Genomic DNA, 22,155 nt, shown 5'->3' with positions numbered 1-22,155 from the left:
TCTCCAGGGTGTCTCCAATCTGAACTTGGACTGGTTAAAAGTTTGTGTTCAGTGAATTTGCACTCTTTTAATTCCTTCATTTTACGCCTGTAGCTTATTTTCATAGGTCTTCCAAATAGTTTTTGTTTTCTGAACTTCACTGGAAAAATGATCGCTGTCACAGACCTTTACTCTGAGAGATCATACCACTTAAAAAAGATCAAATTTAGATTGGTCACAATATGGAATCCAAATGCAGCCAGGAAAACCTAAAATAATGTGAAAAGTTTGGAATGATAAACATAAAAACTGGCATTTTTCTTATTTAATAAGTGAAAAATATGAGTCAAAATGTAAACTTTCTAAGTGAAACAATTGAGACAATACTTTGAAGTTATGAGAGTATCATAAACTATTACTACTATCATTATTGTTATGATATTATAGTATTATGGTAGATATACTGCAGAAACAGTCAGAATTAAAAGACAGTCATTGTCCGGAGTTAGTATCTCATAAATCTGAGTAAGTCAGATTTTTCTTACTATCATTGTCTCACACTGTAATTTACCATCTAAAGCTTTTGTAAATTCTTTTATATACTGTTGTATTCATTAACTTTCAGTTTAAGCTGAGTATTTTTATTAACTTTTCAACTGTGGCAGGTGGTTTCCACACAGTCATGACTCTCTCATCTTAGGGTAAAGCTTGTTCATATGATACGTGTCACAGTGCCTCTTGTCCCCACCAGTGACTGTGAGATGTTTTGGCTCGGTTTCGCCCAGCGTGGAGACCTTAGCTGTTTATGTTTTTCCAGCGGCGGAGGTGTGGTGAGCGATGCGGCCGGGTTGGGAGGAAGCAGTAAAAAAGCCACACAAAGGGGGAGCTCTCCGCTGGCTGCTGTTTGCTCTCCCCACCACATCCTTCGCTTCCTCTCTGGTTTTACTGGTTTTCCTCCTCCTGCATCTTGTCCTCTCTTCCAGTTACATAAGGTGGTTCATCCTCACACTGATTATCACTAGACAAGAAATCTAAATTGTTGTGTTGTTGTTGTTATGTTTTATAATCTTTTGATAACTTTAGTTATAAATGTAAACCCATTGAAGAGACAATAGGTAATGGTGGCTTGTGCCTTCACCCCGAAGCTATCAGAGCACCCAGACTTTAAACAGTTAAAGGCAGCTGTTGGTGATTTATTTTACATTTTTGGGTCACTTTTTGGTCTCTGTGTAAATTTTCACAATATCCTTGGATTCACTAATTTGGATAACACTGTTTTTCCCTAATGCTGTCTAGGAAACATTTGAAGACAGAAGTCTCAAAAATGTCAATCATGTCAATCAAAGGGAAGATAAATGTTGGAACTGAACTTAACTCAAGGTCCACTTACTGAGATTGTTTTCCCAGCTGCTGTTTTTAAGGTCAAGAATGAACTGAACGGCTGAGAAGTCCTCGGAGTGCTCAGAAGAATGGAATGTTTGAAGGTCTACTGTTCCAGGACAACTGAGCAAACTTCATCTGCTGAGGAACAGTGTGATACGATCGAGAGTTCCTGAACAAGCGAGTAAGTAAGGGGATCTCGAGAGGAGACCTGAAGTGCATTGCGCCATAAAGATTATATTTGGTTTGGTCTTGTAACTCTGAACCTGATGCTTAATCCCAAAGCGACTGGAAGAAGTGAGGATCGGCCAGAATGACTTCACCTTGCAGAAATGTCCCCTGATGGCCTCAACTCTTATTACTGTTTCTATGTGAGTGGAAACACAAGAACACACAAACAAACCCAGTTGCAAAACCTTTTGTGTACCAAAGCAGGAGAGAGAGAGAGTCACATGCAAACAGTTAACAACCAATTTCCCCCTTCACTTCCAATTCGATCTCGTTAAGTGCACACAGGCCTTGTTTTACAGTGCACACACGAGTGTGGTGTTAACCCTTTTGTGCGTGTGTGTGTGTGTGTGTGTGTGTGTGTGTGTGTGTGTGTGTGTGTGTGCCTCTTTAGTGCGTTGTGAACATGATCCCATAACCTGTTAAGAGCTTCCTGGAGGAGGGGTTTCCTGTTGATATTGAGGAAGGAGATCTTACAGCCGGGGTTGTTGACTTGCCACCGGGCGAACGCATGGTCACAGTTTACTGCTGAACTGTGTGTGTGTGTGTTTGTATTTATGTGTTTGTCCTTGGGTTTATTGACAGTGGACGTATTTGTGGAAGCAATGTTCTGATGTTTGTTAGCGTTAGATATATATCGATTTGTCCAAGTACCATTTTTAGCTTTTATCAGATATCAGTTATCTGTCGGCCTTTGCTGCTGATACGATGTATGTTCATGAAAAATACAAACAAAGATGAGCAGGAAAGTTTTAATCTCATTTAGATTTATTTGTTCATTTAAAAGGACAGTTCACCCAAATTACAAAAAATCACTTTCCCGTTGGTTTTATTTGTCCGGGATTTGAGATACGAGCCTTCATGTCAACACCACAGAGCTGCTTGGAGTTTTGTTCATGGTGCTCACAGCACTGAAATATGACATTAACAATCTCAGAGAAACAATCTCCCTGTTACTCTGAATAGTCTACAGATCACACTATCAACTGTTTTAAGTGGAATCTCTTTCTATCAAAGAAAAGTAAATGAGACTGTCCACAGGAAAAAATGTTGAGCCGTGATTAGGGTGAACCTGCCTGTTTAGTAATGTTTAGGGCAGCTTTAAAAGTTTCCCTGCAGTTTAATAGGTCAGATGAGTCGCTGTTCACTTAAAGAGTTGGTAATTCTTCAAGAATTTTACTAGTCTGGATGTCAGTGGAAAGTGTCAGTGTCCCCTGGGTGTCCAGATGCTTTTTCTGAGGTTTTTCCACCTAACAAGAAGAAAATTCTGGCTTCTGGCTACTTCTAAATAAAAAATCTTTCTCTCCTCTTTCAGATGCTAATAAGAGGCCATGACCTTTCTGCGTATACCATCATTTTACCCCACATGATAAAGTGAAGTCATAGCAGGCGCGAGGCGGAAGGTAAACATTATCTTTAGCTCCCAATTGAATAGACAGATTTCTTGGCTATCTCTGAAAAACAGGAGGATTATCTTTTCTGAAATTCCTCCTTAACCCCCCTCAGGGGATGAAGCGATAAACGGAGACCAGGGACAAAGGAGAAGAGAGTGTGAAGAGAAAGAAGAAGAGAGGGAAGGAAGACAGGCAGCAGGGGAGGAGGACTCTGCACCCACGCCTATTGAGTTACAGTGAGTCTCACTCTGGCCTTAACAGTAATTGATTGTAGTTTATCTAATGTGCTCACCTTTTCACACACACACACGCACATTGACACCTGTTCAAATAGGTGCAGAAGGGGACAGGTAAACAGTGAAACCTGCACACTGTTCAACTAGTGGCTCCTCTGTTTGTTTTTCATGTCTGCTTGACTTTTTCTTGGCCGCCTGTTTGCCAGAGGGCTTTAACAACCTACTTCCGCTCCCTCGCTCATAAAACAACAAACAAACAAACAAACAAAAAAAAAAAAAAAAACAGGTTTTCATTTTTAGATGATTGGCAGTTAAAATTCTTACCGCTGATTTTAGTAAATCCCCCTTTTTTTCCACCAGGAGACAAATATGTGTAACTATTAAAACAATGTTTTATAACTTGCATCCATTGTGTGATTAACATTTAACATTTCCCACAAATCATTTAAATTTTGCCTTCACGGTTACTGGTAAACTGCACCCTGGAAACTTACAGTTGTTTAAGCAGACTGCCTCTCCTATAAATATAAAACTAACTCACTGTAAAATCTGCATATTGGATATTATGAAAACAAGATTAGTAAATTATTTAGGAGTAAATAATTAAATGTCTTATATCACTTATTATTCTGAAGACTGATAGTGGCCTGCTGAAAGTATGCTGCCTCAAACAATCACAGCTACTTGTGATCCTCTGGATTCGCAAGCATCATGTCAGGCTCTTTATTGGTCAACTTTTTGAGCTTCATGTCTCACACTGCAGTTGCTGCAACAAAAATGCACAGTGAGGACAAACAGAGGACAAACAAATAGAGGAAGCAATTATTTGTGGACACACAGTCCTGAGCAGCAGTACTCTGATGCAACGTAGCATGCTGGGACATCTTTGCAGACTGGTCTCGGCTTAAAAACCCGTGACCTGTTTTTACAGGGCTTAGTGTGTTGAAAGCTTATCTCCGGTGGGAGGGGGATAAAAAGAAAAAAAAGTGAGGAGAAAGAAAGAGCGAGCACAGGAAAAAAAAGCTGACTTCCGCACGGGGGAAGGTTCAAAGGGACCTCCGCTCCTGCATGATCTGTTTGTTGTCATTTGATCCCCGAGTTGATTTTCTATCGCTCTCTCTCACTCGTTGGGCCTTCCTGTTCCTCTCTTTCACTCGCAGGAAACAGAGGGATGCATGTACACAAGGCCTCTGACAACAGGTTCACCCTTTTCCCTTCCTCTGTGGGCCAATAAAATGTTATTTGTTTCTCATCAAACTTCCTGTATCCTGGACACACAGTGTACTGTACCATTAATAGTTCCACTTCTATGACATATAAGCAGCTAATGTTCATAACTGTCTTGCCATCCAATAAGCCACAGAAGGCGACAAAAGAGCACTTATAACCAAAGTCCAGCTGCTACGGTCTTTTTCTAGGAAAAACTAAGTAACTATGTTAAGCACTGGGTGTCTTTTCCTGCTTTTCCTACTTGCATACTTTTGGTTAAGACATTTACGTAACATGTCCACGGACCATGAGACGGTATCTGTATGCTTTTTGCTGCCCTGTCAGCCGACAGTTTGTGCTACAACATGAAGCAAAGACCTGAAAAATAATACAACAGTGGAAAAAAAAAGAATAAATCAGAGTCAGGAGGGACATAAACAGCTGTACACCTTGAATATTTATCAGGCATATGCATTTTAAGGGTTTGGTTATGTAACATTAAAGACAGTATTACCACAGCTCTGGAAGAAAAATGTTCCAACGCCATGTCATGTTAAGGATCAGCATTCAGAAACGCTTGCATTTTTCTTACAGGTTCGCTAAGACTGGGCTGAGTCTCACTGTAGTTTTTTTTTTTTTTTTTTACTTCCTCCCACAAAAATTAAAACAAAACGGAACAAAAAAACCCAAATCCCTCCAACTCCCTTCCCATAAATGCTGCCGGGCTTCCGATATGGCTCCATTTTCAGTTGTTTTATCTGGTTCCTTTTTCTCTGGAACAAGGAACCAAACGTGGGAACAGACTGTCTCCTTTCCTCAGATAAGGAAGCGGTGGACTTCCTGGCATCCTGGTGTGTTACTGGTCCAGGTCCATATAGGTCAAAGATCACTCTAGTGGATCAGACATCCTTCCTGCGTGGCTGTCCACAACCTGTTCGGTGAGTGGGACTCCTCCTCATGGCCTCCAGTGTGTATTTATTTTATGGAAAGTCAGAGGATCTTGTTATTGTCAAGAGTCTAGTCCATTTTTACCACCTGTACATTCACATACATAATAAATAAAATAATACTTTAAGATGTAAAGGTAACATTTTGTATGGTCTATACTGCTTCAGTTATTTCTTAAACAAAGACCGTAAAGTCAAAAGTGTTTTGGCCCCTGTGGATTGTGAGGAACACAGATTTACGGGGAAGTGCCATCTGGGTTGTGGGTGGCAGCTCTGACTGGCATATCCTATTGACTCTACACACACACACACACACACACACACACACACACACACACACACACACACACACACACACACACATACAATCAACATAATACTCATCACGGCTGCTTCATGCACTAAATCCTTTCTTTACTTTCTTGATCGTATTATCCACTTTGTTAGAAATGGTTTCCTTTAGTTTACGGTTTGTCCAGCTTACTATTATTTGGCTTTGACACATTTGTTTTCACAGTAGTTTTGCCAGTACTGTTCATGTAGTGCAACAAGATCTGATGTAAAACTAGAAGCAACAAAGTCTTTACTCATTTTTTTTTTTTTTTTTTTTTTTTACCATAAATAGACGCTGTCAATCTTCAGAGTTGCTTCTCAGTGTTGCTCTTTGGGATGATATGTCCATATTTTCTGCCAATGTTTTCTGCAGCCAACTGTACCAGCTAGTTTACTTCCACCATGATGTCTCCTTCTGACATCCGTGGATGGCAGAGGAACTACATGAAGAATCTGGCTGAGGTGAGATTCATTTGCTATTTTTCCTTCTTCTGTCCTCTACTAACACGAATGAAAATGACATTGAAAACACACCTTTTTCTGTTTTCGCCAGCATTTTCAGCCTCTGTGTTGTGTCGTTTTAGTTGGTTAAGTATGAGGAAAAGGAAAATGTCCTGGTGCATGATCACCGGATAGTCACCCTTTTCACAAACACACTCAAACAGCTCACTCTTACAAGGCAAATGATTATTTTATCTTTTGTTTGTTAAATGTTACTTTGACTTTCAAATTATACAATACGCATCATTGCTCACAGCCTGTATAAATATAGATGATCACACTGACATAATTTTATGTTGTTCGCAGCATCATATCATTGTAATTTAAATGTCTGTGGGTTTGGGACGGTTGGTCAGACAAAAAAAAACATGAAGGTGTCACCTTGGGTTCTAGGACATTGTGATGAGCATTTTTCTCTATTTCCTGACATTTTATAAACTAAATGATTAATCAGTTAATGAAAAATAAATAAAATGAAGGTGAATTAATAATGGAAATAATCATTAAATGCAGCTCTAAACTAATGATTCACTGTCTTTCATTTGGTGGATGTGATAAAAAGCTTAACCAGTCAGGTAAACGTGTTCTTTGGCTTCCCATTGTTAATGTGAAACACAATGCATGCTGGTGCATGTAAGTGCTGTGCCAGGCTCAGAAGAGAATGCAGATTTCTTTGTTAGTCTGAAATGGACCATAGTTTTAATGAACTATACAGGCCAACATTTCAAACTGGCTGATGATACCATAAACTAGTCCGATCTAAAACTCGAATCTAAAATCTGTTGAAGCTTGTATCTGGAGCTCAACAACAGACCTCGGTCTTCAGCTGTGTGATTGACAGACGGCCTGACAGATCCTGAAAGCGTGATACACTCCCTCCTCATGTGAGTAACTGTGTCACTTGGATCATCTCTGTCCCTCTGTCTCTTATTTGCTTTCTCCTGTCCCTTCCTCCCTCTCTCTCCAGGCCTCCATGTGTCTGTTCAGTCATGTGTTTGGCTCCAGTCTCAAGGATCCTCTTCTGGTTAATAGTTTTTCTCTAAGCCTGCTCTCACAGCCTGTCCCTGAGCGGTCCTCCTCAGAGGTGAGGATGGCAGGAGATCATACATCCCGGTCACAGCAGGTTAAGTTTGTCTCTGCACACTCCTTGGCATTACCCACATGATGTGGAATCAGAGTTACTTCAATCAGTAAGTGCAACATGTGCAGAAAATCAGATATGTTTCATTCATACATAGTGCAGGAGCTGCAGGGTCTGTGGCGAACACTGTTTCACCCAGGTTGGTCTCACAAGGAGAATGAAAAAAAAAAGAAAAACATATTCATCCTAATAAATGTTTCATGTTTTATGTGTTCCAAAATTAATTATCCAGTAAATGAGGACTTTTAAAATATTTTAGTTTCAAAGAATCGTCTTATTTGAAAGTAAAGTCTAATTAGTTTGAAACAGGATTCTCCTAAAATGTGATGCAAATCCTAATTAGAAAAAGTGATAAAAAATAACTACAAAATGATTTACAGTAAAAATTTAAGCACAATGTTTATTTTCAAAACAACTTTAACAAGCAGGTAAATCCTTCCATCAGATAAGATTATTTTAAAATGCTAATTAATATGCAGTGACTGATGTGTTTTATTGTGAATCGGAGGAATCAAAATCTAACGGGAGCACCTCTGTCATCCCTGACTTTTTGTAGGTTTGTTAGTTTATTTGTTTATTTGTCAGTAGGATTAAGCAAAAGAGTACTTGACTGATTTGTGCCACACTTGGTGGGGGCGTGGGGCCTGGGTCAGGGAAGGACCCATAAAATTGGGTGTGGAGCTGGTTGAAGGGGCAAATCCAGGATTTATTTTTTTTTTTTTTTTTATCAATTTCCTTAACATTGAAAGAGACAGGACATTTTCCAAGATTTCCAAGGAAATAATTTGTGCATCTTTGTGTACAAAAATCAAACATATATCTGGTGTTGCAATCCATGAGTTTGTTTATTTTGGTGCAGATCCTGATAGTAATCCAGATCTGGTGTAAGAAAATACTGAATCTACACCGTTATACTTTCTGTGTTTTATGACAAATAAGTAATTCATCCTTTTAGTTTGTTTGGCCTTGGCGGAGGTATGTGCTCCACTGAGTGCCAATCTAGTTAAGAATAGGAATATAAGTGAGTAAACTTATAGTCCTTTGAATACAAAATAATAGTTTTTTATAGGACACAGGAACTGATTACTTTTTTCTCAATGTCACTTCCATTCTTTTACTTTCCACACCACACTATGTCTTCTATTCAGCACTGTTGGGCCTCTGGGTCAGTTCCCAGAATGCACCTGACTTGACTTAGCCCACTTCCCAGTACCTGACGGCAGAGTCTCTTGCCATCAGACTGATCCTGGTCCTGATCCCTTGTTTCTTTCACCCTCTCTTTTCCTTCCATCGTCTTTACCTTCACTTATTGGATTTACAGCATACCCTCTGCTGTGTCACCTGCCGTGCAGTCAGTTGGATGAGACACAAAGAGAGGTGTGCCTGCAGAGAGAAAGTCCGACCTTGTGCGCGCGGGTAGTGTCTTCTATGAAAAGGTCTGTCTAAAAAGTCGCTAGATTTGTTGCTAGGGGCTTTTTTTATAAAAAGTCCCTGAAGGTATCTGCAAAGTCAGTAATTCTAGCGACAAAGTCGCTAAGTTAGCAACGCTGCCTGTAAACAATCCCTGACGATGTATTAGAAACTGTTTGTGCCAATTCATTTTGAAAGAGCAATGGACAGCAGGGAAAGTCCAACTCTCTGCCGGCCGACCAGAGGTGTAATTTCATCATCGCTCAGTCACGGACGTTCATGTTTGTGAGGCCGCTGCCTTCCACCCAAAACACACAGGGAAAAACACACTGGTCTGTTTGAGGGAAGTACCACTTTTTCTGACACAAACTTTAAGTCACAAACACAATGACACAGCTCACTTAAATCTTCCTTCCTTCTGCTTTAGCTTGATGCAAAATGGCAGCGTTTCATGCTCAAGGGAAAGATTTTAATACGCGAGGCTTTGGTGTCACAGACACAACTTCCTCTTCCCGTCTCCCTAATGGTTTGTTGACCTTTCCACTGAATGTCAGGACGGCAGAGTCACTCCCAGTCTTCTGCTGTAACCTGAAAAGTCTCTCCCACCTAAGTAACCTCATCGTCTCCCCACATCAAGCTCCTGTCAGAGTCCCTGATTTTGCTCAAACTGGACACTGGACTGTTTAAACCAAATCTGAAAGGAAGAACTTAATTTTTAAAGAAGGCATCACCAGAATCACATCAGAATCGAATAGATAGATATGCTCCACTATGCTGAATGATAATAGGCAACTACTTTGAGGTCAGGATAGCCAAATACTTAAATTTGGATTTTGGTTGAACTGATCCTTTAACTAGTCTAAAATTGGAAATTAAAATGTCTCTCTATTCAGCCCCTGATATATTTAATTCCTCTGTGCAATAGAGCTGCATTTTTGTCTAAAAGCTATAGAAAGCACATTGATAAGCTGCACAGTTGCACCGGCTGACGTGATCCTTTAATGCCAGTGGTAAGCCCTGTGGCCTCACTTCAACAAGGTTCTGGCTTTGAACCTGCCAGCTGGCCGGGGCCTTTCTGTGTGGGGTTTGCATGTTCTCCCCTTGCCTGCGTGGGTTTCCTCCAGGTATTTAGGTTTCCTTACCCAGTCCACAGACATGCAAGTTAATTGGCGACTCCACTCGACTTGGATTGGCTGCAGCCCTCCTACGACCCTCAAAGATCTTCTCTATTTACTCCTGTTTGTGTAACATGTTAAAAACTACAGTGACCAGCTGTTCTGGAAAATTACTGAGCTTTTTCTGTCTTTCTTTTTTTTTAAGGGAACTATGTATTTGTGAGCTGTTTTTAAAGATTTACATCTGTGGTAGGAGTCAGTGGGCTTGGATCTGCGTGCCACAGACAGGGTAGGGAAGTCAGAAAGTATTGAGACAGACTGACACATTTCTTGTTTTGTTGACGAGAAAATATGGAATAATTTCAGCCTTGCGCTTTAATGACAGCTTAAAATTGAATCCTTAAAACAATAACGTTTCACCACAACTGTTTTGGAAAAGCCCTACTTCCTCATCATCCACTCAAAGCCTCTGATCTAGCAACGAAAGAGAGAGGGAAAAAAACCTTCTTTCCTCCAGAACACAACAGATTCCCCCAATTACCACCCCATCCTCCTCCCTATAATCCCCACCAGGTGTTGGCGAACTCAAGCCCTCCTCCACTCCCTCAGTCCTGTCCTCCTTCCATCCCTTAATCATTCCTTCATTCCTGGAATCAGAAGTCTCTTCTTCACCCGTGAGGAGAAACACTTTGTATCTGGCAACCACTGTTGTTGTTCCCTCTCCTCTGGCTTCCTGCCCTCTAGGTCCACCCTCCTCGCTGTACTCCTTCTACCCTCCCCACTCCTGTGTCCGGATGTACTAGGTCCATCTGTCAGCACGTCTATCCCCCCGACTGGAGAAAAGGAGGGGAGGGAAGAGAGGAAGGAGATGACAGACAAGAGAAAGCGAGAGGAACAGCCAAAGGCCTCAGATGAGACAGCCTGAGCTGTCAGAAATGGCTCCTATCTGCTTCCTGTATAGATAAATGTCAATTTTTACTGGCTCGAGATGTGAACAGCCCATGTCAGGTAACTTAAATGCGAGAAAGGACCCATCCACCCTGGTCCTTGCTTTGCCAACAGCAGTAAACCCTGGATCTTGAGTACTGCTTTGAAGTTCACTTTCATTTGATGGTTTTTCAAGGATCTTTTACGTAAAGGCATGTTTTGGAGAAGTAGTGATCTTCCCATGGGAAGATGAGTGTCTTCCCCTGTTTTCTCCCTCTGAGGCCTTGATTTCACGCATCATCAATCCTGACCTGTGCAACCCAATAGGAACCCTTTGTTCTCTACATCAAAGAGGTCCCACCGGACCAGAGATCAATCAGCGACTGATACTGCGAAAGCGGATTCCACTCGTTTGGAAAGCCATCAATACCGTGACTAAAGGAGGGGAATCCCTCTTTGGTGAAGTGATTGATTTGATTAGGTCTCTTCCTCTGTGATTCCCAGGACAACCGTGTTCTCCCTTAACTTTTACAGGTCATCCACATGGAGATTTTATCACCAGGATATCTTATTTTCCTATGGCTGTATTATCCGTACTTAACTCACTGATGTTTCTAGATTATCCTGGTTTTCTAGAAACAAACTTGGTCCTTAGTAACTTTTTGCATAACACAAACATCTGTCTTCTCTATAGTTAATGAGAGAGCAGGAAGGCACAATTTTCATTGAGATTTTCTCCATTTAGTATTGTCATACAAAACATTTTCAATCCACTCTGACTCATGCTGAGCAAAAACATACAACTTGAAGATAGTTATTGTGTATGCAGGTAAAACATCAAAGATTAGTTTGGTGAACCAAGTGTATAGACCCAGTTTCCTCCCCGTGTTTGATCTAATGAACACTTGTACTATCAGGAGCCTTTGGTCCTGTCATACTAGCAGTGCCTGGCTATGTCTCACTGTGGACTGTCCCTCTTTGCTAAACAGGCTGTGACCTCCTGACCTCGCAGCCGGTCTTCCTGAACAGAGAAGGGAAATGGGAAAGAGTCCTGTGTTGTGGCTAAGTCATGATCGGACGCCAGGAAGGCAGGAAGTGAATTTTTCACATAAACACTAAAGATTCAGCGCTTTTGAAGCAAGTTGCAGAACTGTTTGTTCACATCAAGTACCCATACAGATAAAATAATAATGATAAGCACATGGCAGTGACCACACAACGGCTTGGATGAGCTGTAGGTACTGTGAGTACCCAGCCAATCCGGAAACTTTATCTTGAAAGTTACGTCACTTATATAAACACATGCATACACACCCACAGCTTGCACCTGGCTTAGCCCTATTACCTTGTAACAAGCTATTGTGTCTCCAAAAGGTAAAATTCTGCTCTACATTGTTAAGGTACAGTAGATTACATCTCTGGAGACAAAATTCAGTTTACTCTGCTCTAAATTGAACAGGGAAGTCCTTTGTACGCCCTCCTTTTTCCCCTCAGAGAAATAAAGTTGAAATCGTAATCCGTTAACATTTCATTTCTTTTGACTTTAACTTAGATTTTTACATTGGCCAACATATAACAGTAAATAAAACATGGACAGCTGGACTTCTGATCTCCTCAGCATCACATCCCATCAACCTTCAGTTTTGCTTTGCTTTCTCTTCTTCTGGCAGCCTCCTATGCCCCATACTGTAATCTCTGGCTGTGGTACAGTAACCCCCACCCCTCCTGTCATGGAAGCTTACTGTAGTATGCTGAGCGGACAAAGGGCCAGCCGGCAAGCAGCCGGCCGTGGGACGGTGACGTTTGATCTTCAGGGAGGCACCGTCAGCACTGAGCCTTCCTCGGGTGAAGCGCTTTGTGCCTAAGTGGCATTAGCGGCAGGGAGATCCTTTAAGACGCCGCAGCCACGCACGAGACCTGCGGGCAGCTGGCCCTGGGCCTGTGCAGGGCTGATGGGATTGAAGGAGCCAGGGAGTGCTGGCTATGCCAGGAGTGAGGTCGGACAGGGATGTGGGAAGGGGATAGAGAGGCAAGACAGTGGGGGGTGGGGTTGGGGGTTGGCAAGACTTGGTATTCCAGTGTTTCCAACTCTGGCCAGGTTCAAATCCCCGATATCACCAGTGCAGGGGAGGGGGTGGGCATGGTGTGCTACTGCCAAGGATTAGGGGTGTTTGGCTTTTCAGCCGCAGTGGGAACTGCAGTATATGTGTGTTGGAAGATGTGTGGAGGGAGGAGATTACACATGTGTCCTTGGATTGATGCATATGACGTATGAATGACTATAAGGAGGGCTGTTTATGGAGTGGAAGGAATGTCTGAGTGCACTATGAGCTAAATGTACATAATTGGGGGGGAGGGCACATATTTATGTGTGTATGTGTGCGCACGTGCCAACCCAGTCTTATGTGTGGGATGTGGCTCAGTGTGGTGACAGTTGGTGGCCCAGGTTGCAGAACAGTGACAGTGGTAATCATTGCATTTCGGGCATTTGGCTAACGGCTGTCAACCCAGTGTAGAGTGGCCGTCTGCTCACCGTCGTTGTGTGTCACAGGCAAAGCACTGAAATAAAATCTGCTGTCAGTGGATTTAAACCCGACACATCGTTAACAGGCACCATGTACTGCAGACCTCAAGGGATAATAGTGCAACCAATAAGGGTTATGTGTGGGTCAGGTGACTTAAGACCGTTGGAACTTGAGAGCACTTTATTTGTTAGTTTAGTGCAGTTTAGAATAGTTTACAGCAGGATATCCTAGGATTGCAATGGCCATTCTGACCCTCTGGTTACTACACTGTGTCTGTAGCCAACAGGCCTGTTTCTGCACAAATAACCCCAGGAATTTCATTTTAGGCAATTCCACCATGTTAACATTAGCTGTAAAACGTCAGTTGAAACTGACAGTTTTACAGCCAAGGATTAAGTCTAAACCTTCTCGATGGGCTTTTCATTGCAATGGACGGTGCAGTCAGACCAACCAATCTGTAACTTTAAATCTATGGTCTTGAATTTTCTGTCAGAGCAACACGTGGCTCAGAGAAACACAATTTATTCAATTTATTAATCTTGTTGTTCAAAGTTAAAAATGCTTAATCATTTCAACTCAAATCAAATGTCAGATCAACATTGTTTTCAGTCTTGTATTTGAAGATTTTGAAAAGCTGAATATATCAACAAGAGCATGATCTACTCTTTATTATACCTACAGGATACTGAGTCATGTTACATGACACACAGTATCAGTAGACAAAAATGAATCGAGACCAATATAATATTCAAATTTCCTCAAATCCTTAAAAACTATCACCAATCAATGCAATAATATTCATATTCAAGGTTTTGTAACTCAGTGTAGAAATAATGCATGATGAAGTGAAGTCAGCTGAAGTGTAGTGAAAATTCCTGCTGCTGGTTCTACTAATGTGCACATTACCACAATAAAAGTTAAAGACAATATACAAACTCCCAACAAACAAAGTTACAATACAACAATTTCTAAACCAACAGACTCTGCAGATCAGGTTATGATTCAACTGACAGGACTCAAAATCATGTCTAATGAGACCTCAGGTAGGTTGTTCCAAAGTTCAGTGGCTCGGACTAAAAATGTTGGATTACCTTTTGTCTTTGATCTCAGCTTTGGAGCAGTTTAACAGAGACCACATCCTCTTAGCTGAAGCAAATTAACCACTCACTTCAAAACACTAGTTATTGTTTATCTTCAGAAGCGTGTAAGACTCCTGGCTTTGTGTTCTCCGGAGTTCCTCGAAGCTCATTTCTTCCCTGCTGCTCACTCAGTCAAAGGTCACCCCTTGTGCTAATTGTTCCAAAGGGGATGGAGTGGATCGAGGCCTGTTCTCCTGGACCGACTCCAGACATCTGAACAATATACTGTGTGTGTGTGTGTGTGTGTGTGTGTGTTTGTAACAGACTGGGTGGTCCACGGGGGGAGGGTAGTGGGGTCAAGTCAAGCAGAGTCCATTCTTGTTTTGCTGTTTAGACCAGACCCCCTACCTTTTGCTAACATTTGCAGAGCACCTAAAACCCTCCAGAGAGCTGTGTCAAGGGCACACTGGAGGGTAAGTGCGCCTTAGAGTTTGCCGAACATGAGATGTGAAAGGCATGCAAGGCTTGGAGCTGGGAGAGGAACTCTGAGTAGGCCAAATATACATCAGACATGCGTACATACCAGAGATTCTCTTGAAGTCAAAACTGGCTGTGATTTAAAGTCTGAGTCAAGTTATAAGTCCCTGTAACCGATAGGAGGTAACAATGGTTATGCTAGAAGTTTTAGAGCCAAAATTTTTTTGTTTTTAAGCTAAATCTCTACTTTTCAGGTAAGATTTCTGTAATGTAGGAGGCAGTTGCTGAATATATTCAGAAGAAGGGGTGTTTTCATAGCTTACAATTACAGTATGTCTGCAGAAACAGCACAACAGACAATAACTAGAGTTCTCATTCTCTGAACAATAAACACAGCCTAACATTCAAACATGCCCTGTTTGTCGTATCTTAAGTCTGTCTATGTACTTGTTAATGATTTTTGCTGAAGGAGTTTATGTGTTGTTTATGCTAAAACAATTTCCTGGTTAAAAAAACAATAATGTGTCAGACAGGAAAATAATTGACAAGACAAGAGTAAACGATTTCCCCAACACAGAAGTCCCTCCTCCGAGTCCTTTCCTTCTTCACAATTTATCACTGACATTTAAGAAGGAATCAAAGGAGATAAATATACAGCAGCAATGTCAGGAAAATAAATTGGTTGGGACAATAACAGGACTGCAGTCCTGCTGAATGTGTTAGATTATGTAGCTAAATAGCTATGTATCTTCATTAGCCTGCGTCTGCTACACTGTGTGATAAATTCACATTTCTTAGAAAGGAGTAACAGCTATTAAAGTGCTGACCGTAATCACCACACACCTGTTAGACCCGCTCACAAAGGTTCTGATTGGGATGTTTAGTTAACTGAGTCTGTCAAGAAGATTAATTAAAGACTGCGTGAGGAGAAACTTTGATTTTACTATTCAGTAATGTCTTATTATCAACACAAGCACAATACAGGAAGAGCAGCAGTGGCATGAGCCCAAGATAAAAACAGTGACCTGCATGTGTTTTCAACAGATACGTACATAAACTTAGAGCTGTATTTTTTCCACAGTCTGTACAAAATGCAATGCCCCTATTTTGTCCTTGGATGCTAAATCCAAAGACTGTACGTATGGTGGTGATCCTGCACAAGCCATACTGCAACAAACACTGCTCTTCCGTGTGTTGATTTGACACCACACACCCGTGGCTGACAGGCACACAAATTGAAACTTGGCCAAAAGTATGTGGACAGCTGAGTATTACACCCACATGTAACCCCCCGATCGTGATCCAAAACTTTTGCATTAATGTTCAGCTATCACTCAGTCTGGTTTCAGACTGTCTATCAGATTTTGGGACCTGCCTTCAGGGATTTGCTGCCATTCAGCCATAAGAGCATTAGTGAGGTCAAGACTAATGTTGGGTGATAAGGTCTGGCTCAATGTCTGTGTACTAATTCATCCTGAAGGTGTTGGTTGGGGTTGAGGGTATGGCTCTCTGCATGCTAATTAACGGTCACTGTTTATGTTTTGGGACAGGTTAATACGACATGAATGCAGCTGGAGGACATGTAATCTTTCTTCCAGATTCATATTTGCACTCAGTCCTCATGCAGTATTTCCTCCTCTGGTTTGTCCCACCAACCAGATGCTCATAGTAATAACTGCAACAGCAGCCTAATTAAAGGGTCCTCCTCACTTAAGGTCACACAACATCCAGCAAATCAGCAACAAACAACCACATAATGGCCCTCATCCTGTTCGCCATCCCATCATCTTCGGCTCTGTTTGGGGTGGGGTGGGGTAGGGGGGGTCATGCTGCTTCAGGGCCTCCTTCCTTTCCCAGTGTTTACCGCATTCCACCCATACTTGAGCCGTATTGCATGGGAAGCTCCAGACCATGCGAGGATACCTGTGTGTGAATGTGTGTGACTGAAACAGCTGTGGAGGAGCGAGGGGTCTTGCCTGAACTTGTACGTCTCGACTCATTTCCTGACGTGTGGTTGCTGTTTTTTTGTGGGAGGGGGAGATGACTGGGATGTTATGCGGAGGCTTAGGGGAGGCCGTGCGGCGCCGGAATGCAGCAAGCTCAGACCTCATCAGCCGTTATCAGTTTGTTGTCTTTTGTTCTGTCTCAATACAGGCACCTATTTGTCCTAATGGACAGTTACTTATAGATCACTGGTTTAAGCTAGAGGTGGGTAGAGTACCTGAGTTGCTGGTCTAGAAATGGCCTAAATGTTAGCTCTTTTAAAATGTGCTCAGTGTCATGTTACTGAGACTACTTTTAAAAACAAGTTCATAAAATGATGTGCAATAATTGAGAAAAACACTTGGAGGATGTCTCGGTGCCTGTTGCCTACCGCTGCCAGCGTGCCATTTAACTGCTATGTTCCTGTGTGTAATTTTTTCCTGGATGTTTCTCAGGAAGGGATGAGACCGATTCAGTTGCATCACGTTGTGGTTGAGGTCGGATGATGCTGAGTGTTACTCCGTCCGCCTTGTTTATGCCGCACAGTGACACAATGACCCTTTGTGTTCGCTGAGGACTTGAGAGTGGACACACCCCTGTTGTTTGGCTGTAATGCGTCAGAATCTGCAGATTTCCAGTTGTTGTTTCAGTGGCAGCTATTGGCCAATGTGTCTTGATTAGGTTAGGAAGCGTTCAATTGTGAAAAGACTTGTGCAGTTTTAGATAAACATTAGCAGAAGCAAGTTGTGTACAGTGTATACAGTGTCCATTGCTCATACTAACTGCCTTTACCATAAATTGTCAAAAAAAATGCAGTCAAGTGCAAATAACAGTGGCAAAAACAAATACATTTGGTTGACTATACTCTCAATGAAACCTAACACTTCCTGCACATGTTTCACATTAAAAGCCTCCCAGGAAAGGGAGAAACTCTTCTCTTTGAGCCGCTAGAAGGCTTTTAATGTGGAACCAGCAACAATTAATTAGTGAGTGAGGATTGTATTTCAAATACGAACAGAGACCGAGAGCAACAGATTGGTGAGCAGGATATGATGATGTTGTAGCGATGTGAATGCAGTTGCGCGAATGTAAATTATCCAGAATTTATCAGCTGGAACGTGTGCTGAGTTTGAATTAACTTCAAATTAAAATGGGACTAGATCAGAAAACACAGAGGCTTCCTGTTCCTGTTTCAAATAATGGCCTGGCTCTCCCTAAATGTTTGAATCCTCAATGACACTGAAATCCAGTCTGTATTAGAGCCATTGTTTTGTATGTATATGATGCATATATATATACATACGTACTGTATGAGAGAGAGTGTGAAACTAGACTCAGCCAGAGTGTGTACATGTCCAGTTGTTTTGATGGTTGCCTGTACATTGAGACCATTGGCTGACGTCTATATATGTCTTTACGGCTGTTTAGAAATTGAAGCACGTGCTCTAACTCGTGGCCCGAAGAGGAATGTCAGTGATGTTTTGCTAAGAGCAACAAAGTGGATCCATGCAGGAGAGATGACCTTTTTTGGACAAACTGTTACTCAATTCCATTCAGTAGTTTCTCTCTCGCTCTGTCTCTCTTATTGTCTTACAGTGTCGCTCTCTGCTGAACTTTTCCCTCTTCCTCTGACTGTGCCCTCTCATTCTGATTCACAAAAGTGAATGGACCAAAACACCACCAAAAGCACACACACTACTACCACACACATACAGTACGACACACACACACTTTCACAGCTCAACATTGTGAAACTCTCTCCACCCCACCCCGCCACCCCCCAGCTTTGTTTCCTGTTTTCCTCATGCGTGTACTCGTCTGTTTCCAGCGGGTCTGTTTGTTTGCGGACCTGCTCTCGAAGGACGTCCTTCAGTCGGACGCTTCCTGTTTTCACTAGACCACAGAAGTCAAAAGTGCAGGTAAACAGGACTTTCTGTCCACTTGAACCAGCAACAAAACACCCTGACTTTTCCATCATTTGCTCATGGAAAACACAACATTGCACAGAGTGGTGGTGGCAAGGCAAAGACACCATAGCTTAAAACTGCACCCAGCTGTCCTGCTGATGTAAATCATGATTACTGGGTGCAGTGGTAAGGGGTGTCCCAACAGATCCATATTAACCACCTCAGTTTTTGCCCAGGTGACGGTGATTGATTTTGGTAATGAAGCCCTCAAAATTATATATAAACAAAATCATAGTGAACAGTAAAAAACAAACAAAAAAATATCACCAACACTGATGAAGCCTCTGGGATGGATTATTACATTTATTTTAATATTCATTTTTGGACCCCTCCCACCTGACACCCACCAGTTTGTACCAACACAGAGTGGAGATGTTTTGGCAGTTTCACTCCTCAAAGGTTACAGACGCACTAATGATGTTATGTAAATCAGAATGATCATTATTCACATTATAAACATCATTTTTCCTTTGCTATTTTACAATTAAACTCACTGACCGCAACAGTGGATACTCTTGTGTTACCAAAATAAGCTGGATGTGGGCAACAACGGAGTTGTTTGCTTTTCTGGACAACAGCCAATGTAGTGGGATGAAATTGACATGAACTTGGAGTATGTGCGGTATTGTGTTGTAAACACAGTGGAACAGATTAAAAAGAAATATTACCTCACCTCCAGAAATACCACAACTCAGATATGAAGTCAAAATGTATTTAGGAATGCTTTTTTCATTGTGTTTTAAATCGCATTTCTGATAGATGCTACAAAACCAGAGCACTGACGGTGTGATGTGTAGCAAACAGTTACACCTGTTTGAAGAGTTTATTTCTGCAGTGAACATAGTCAAAGGCTGATGAGAAAGTGTAATGCCGCTGTTGCTGATGTTGCAAACCAGCATCCTCTGCAAAACATTTAAAGCTGCTGAGATACTGATTAGTGATATGATAGGCCTGCTGTCACTTCCTCACAGAGGCCACACCAGAAAATCAGCCCACTGTGAGATGAGATGGAAAATGACATGACAAGTGCTGTAGAAAGCTTCAGAGTGAGGGAGGGCAGGAGCAGTTTGCCTGTTTTGTATCTGTATGAGTGACAGAAATGGGCCAAAGGCAGAGGGAAGTGGACACCCAGTGAAGGGGAAATCCTCTCTGTGGGTCTCACACACACACACACACACACACACACACACACACACACACACACACACACACACACACACTGAAGCAGGACAGCAGTGAGGCGATGCAGAGCAGAGACAGAGTGATGGAGGTGTTGATAACACTGGAGACGCCATTGTCTTCACTGAGCTCAGACCAGGGTGTGTGTCTGGGGTTGTCACGGAATAGCTGGAGGGAACTCCTCTGGAAATCAATGTGTGTGTATGTGTGTGTGTGTGTGTGTGTGTGTGTGTACTTTTCAGTTTGTATACATGTCTGTCAAAGCAGTTCACAAAAATGTCCCTGTGTTATAACCAACATATTAAAAGAAGAAACTTGATTTTGGATAAAAACACGCTCAGCAGTTTAACACAATAATAAATATCATGATATCTTGAAGTTATTTGAATACTGAGAACATGTTGTGCAAATCATTCAGAGGACAGCTGTGTGTGGTCACAAAAACAGACTGCAGCGGAGGAAAAAGTGTGTGTGCATATATGAGTGTGTAAGAATTAGACAAGTTTGCACAACACAGGAAACGTGCACCTACTTGTCTTGTTGTTTTGCACTTCTGCTTATGTGTTTGTGTCTGTCTGTATGTGTGTGTGTGTCACCCTGTGAGCTCCTCAGCCCCCCAGGTGAAAATGTAACGCTCTCTGATTTGAATGTGAATAGTGTGTGAATGGGTGTTGGAGACGGCAGCTGGCCAAGCAGCACAGACGAGATTTCGAACGCGGGCTGAAAAACTCTGAATCTCCACCTTTTTTTACGTCTCATGTGCGCAAAAAGCTGCTCCTGAAACTTCCGCCGTGTCTAACACTTCCTGGTGAAAACGTTGTTTACGTGTTGAAAGTGTGACAGTCCTGTCATAGTGCTTAAGATGTGGTGGAAATGAAACACAACGTGCAAAAGGAACTTAAGGAATAATTAGTAGTTTACCAATTAACTGTAGAAGAGTACTTGTTATGCATGTCCATACCCAGCCTCATCCTGAGTTTATTATTAAGACAATTCATTCAGATTTAAATGAAAAGAGAAACATCTGGAGCCATCCTGTAAAAGACCTTAGCATTAGATGGAGGTCAGATGTTCATTAGCATAAAAAACAGTGTGTACAAAAGCAGCATCAAACCACAACTTTCTGAAACTGTCAGGCTCAAAAAACCCACAGCCATTGATCCTGCAGCACTAAAAACCTGAGGACAGTTGTTCCCAAGAGAACAGCATGTACAGAATGAGCTGTCGTAGTCATCGCGTGCTGTCCACCTGTGGGTTTGTGTGTCTGTGTATGTGCTGCTCTGGTGAGCATCCCTGCCCCCGTACAGATACAATCAGTGAGATAAGGGAAGGAAGCATGTGCTTGTTATCTGTGTGCAGGAGCCCCGGCAGCTCCACCTGAGTTGTCTCTGCTAATCTCAAACTTCAGCCGAGAGCCTTCGAAAGAATCCCTCTCCATCGCTAACACCCTCCGAGTCTTCTTGCTGCACAGCCTCTCTGTTTTTTTGACTTCATATTGTTTGGCTTTCACATTTTCACTGCGTTGCCTTTGGTCTGTGTTTTGCGTCACTTTTGCTTTGCGCTGCGTCACACACCAGTGAACACCTCTAGAGATCAGCCTTTGCAGAGGCTCAGCTCCTGATTGCTGATGCACACTTTCACCCTCACACACTTCACTGAAAACACAAAGCAAAAAAGCAACAACTTTGTTGTTTTGCGCGTTGAAAACAAAAAAGTGTGTTGGCAAAGAAAGTTTTCAACATGAGGACTTAGTACAGTTTAAGTTTCAGTACAGTTTACGGCTTTGTTTACATGCAAACAGTGAAAAACTACCAACTTGTTGCTGAATAATTGTTGGAGGCGGCTTCTTCTCATCTTGCCACCATTTTGATTGTGACACAAACAGACCAAAATGAGATTTGTATCTGGATTGGAGTGTCACTAACACTGGACGTTTGAGGCTGATACATGTTCATATTTGAGAATCAGCAACAACATGTCAGCCAAGTTTTTTTTTTTTATTGTTCAACCTAAACACAAAGCATATGTGAACATTTCTGATTGGTTTGTGACCTACGTATATACTGAGTGAGACATTTTACAGCATAGGGATGCATTATTATTATATTACCAGGTGTAAATGGAACGCAAAAGAACATTGTGATG

At 41.9% G+C, this 22,155-nt stretch overlaps 1 long non-coding RNA gene across 1 annotated transcript; it reads left to right on the top strand.

Moving 5' to 3' along the window:
• Positions 1-1,486: 1,486 nt before the first annotated feature.
• LOC121181938 lies at positions 1,487-2,991 on the top strand. Its single transcript, XR_005894086.1, has 3 exons — positions 1,487-1,543; positions 1,645-1,730; positions 2,903-2,991. It is a non-coding gene; the product is annotated as an uncharacterized LOC121181938 (long non-coding RNA).
• The last annotated feature ends 19,164 nt before the right edge of the window (positions 2,992-22,155 follow it).

Source organism: Toxotes jaculatrix, chromosome 5, assembly GCF_017976425.1.
Source record: "Toxotes jaculatrix isolate fToxJac2 chromosome 5, fToxJac2.pri, whole genome shotgun sequence".
NCBI lineage: Eukaryota > Metazoa > Chordata > Actinopteri > Toxotidae > Toxotes > Toxotes jaculatrix.
This window is presented reverse-complemented; position numbering and strand designations above follow the sequence as displayed.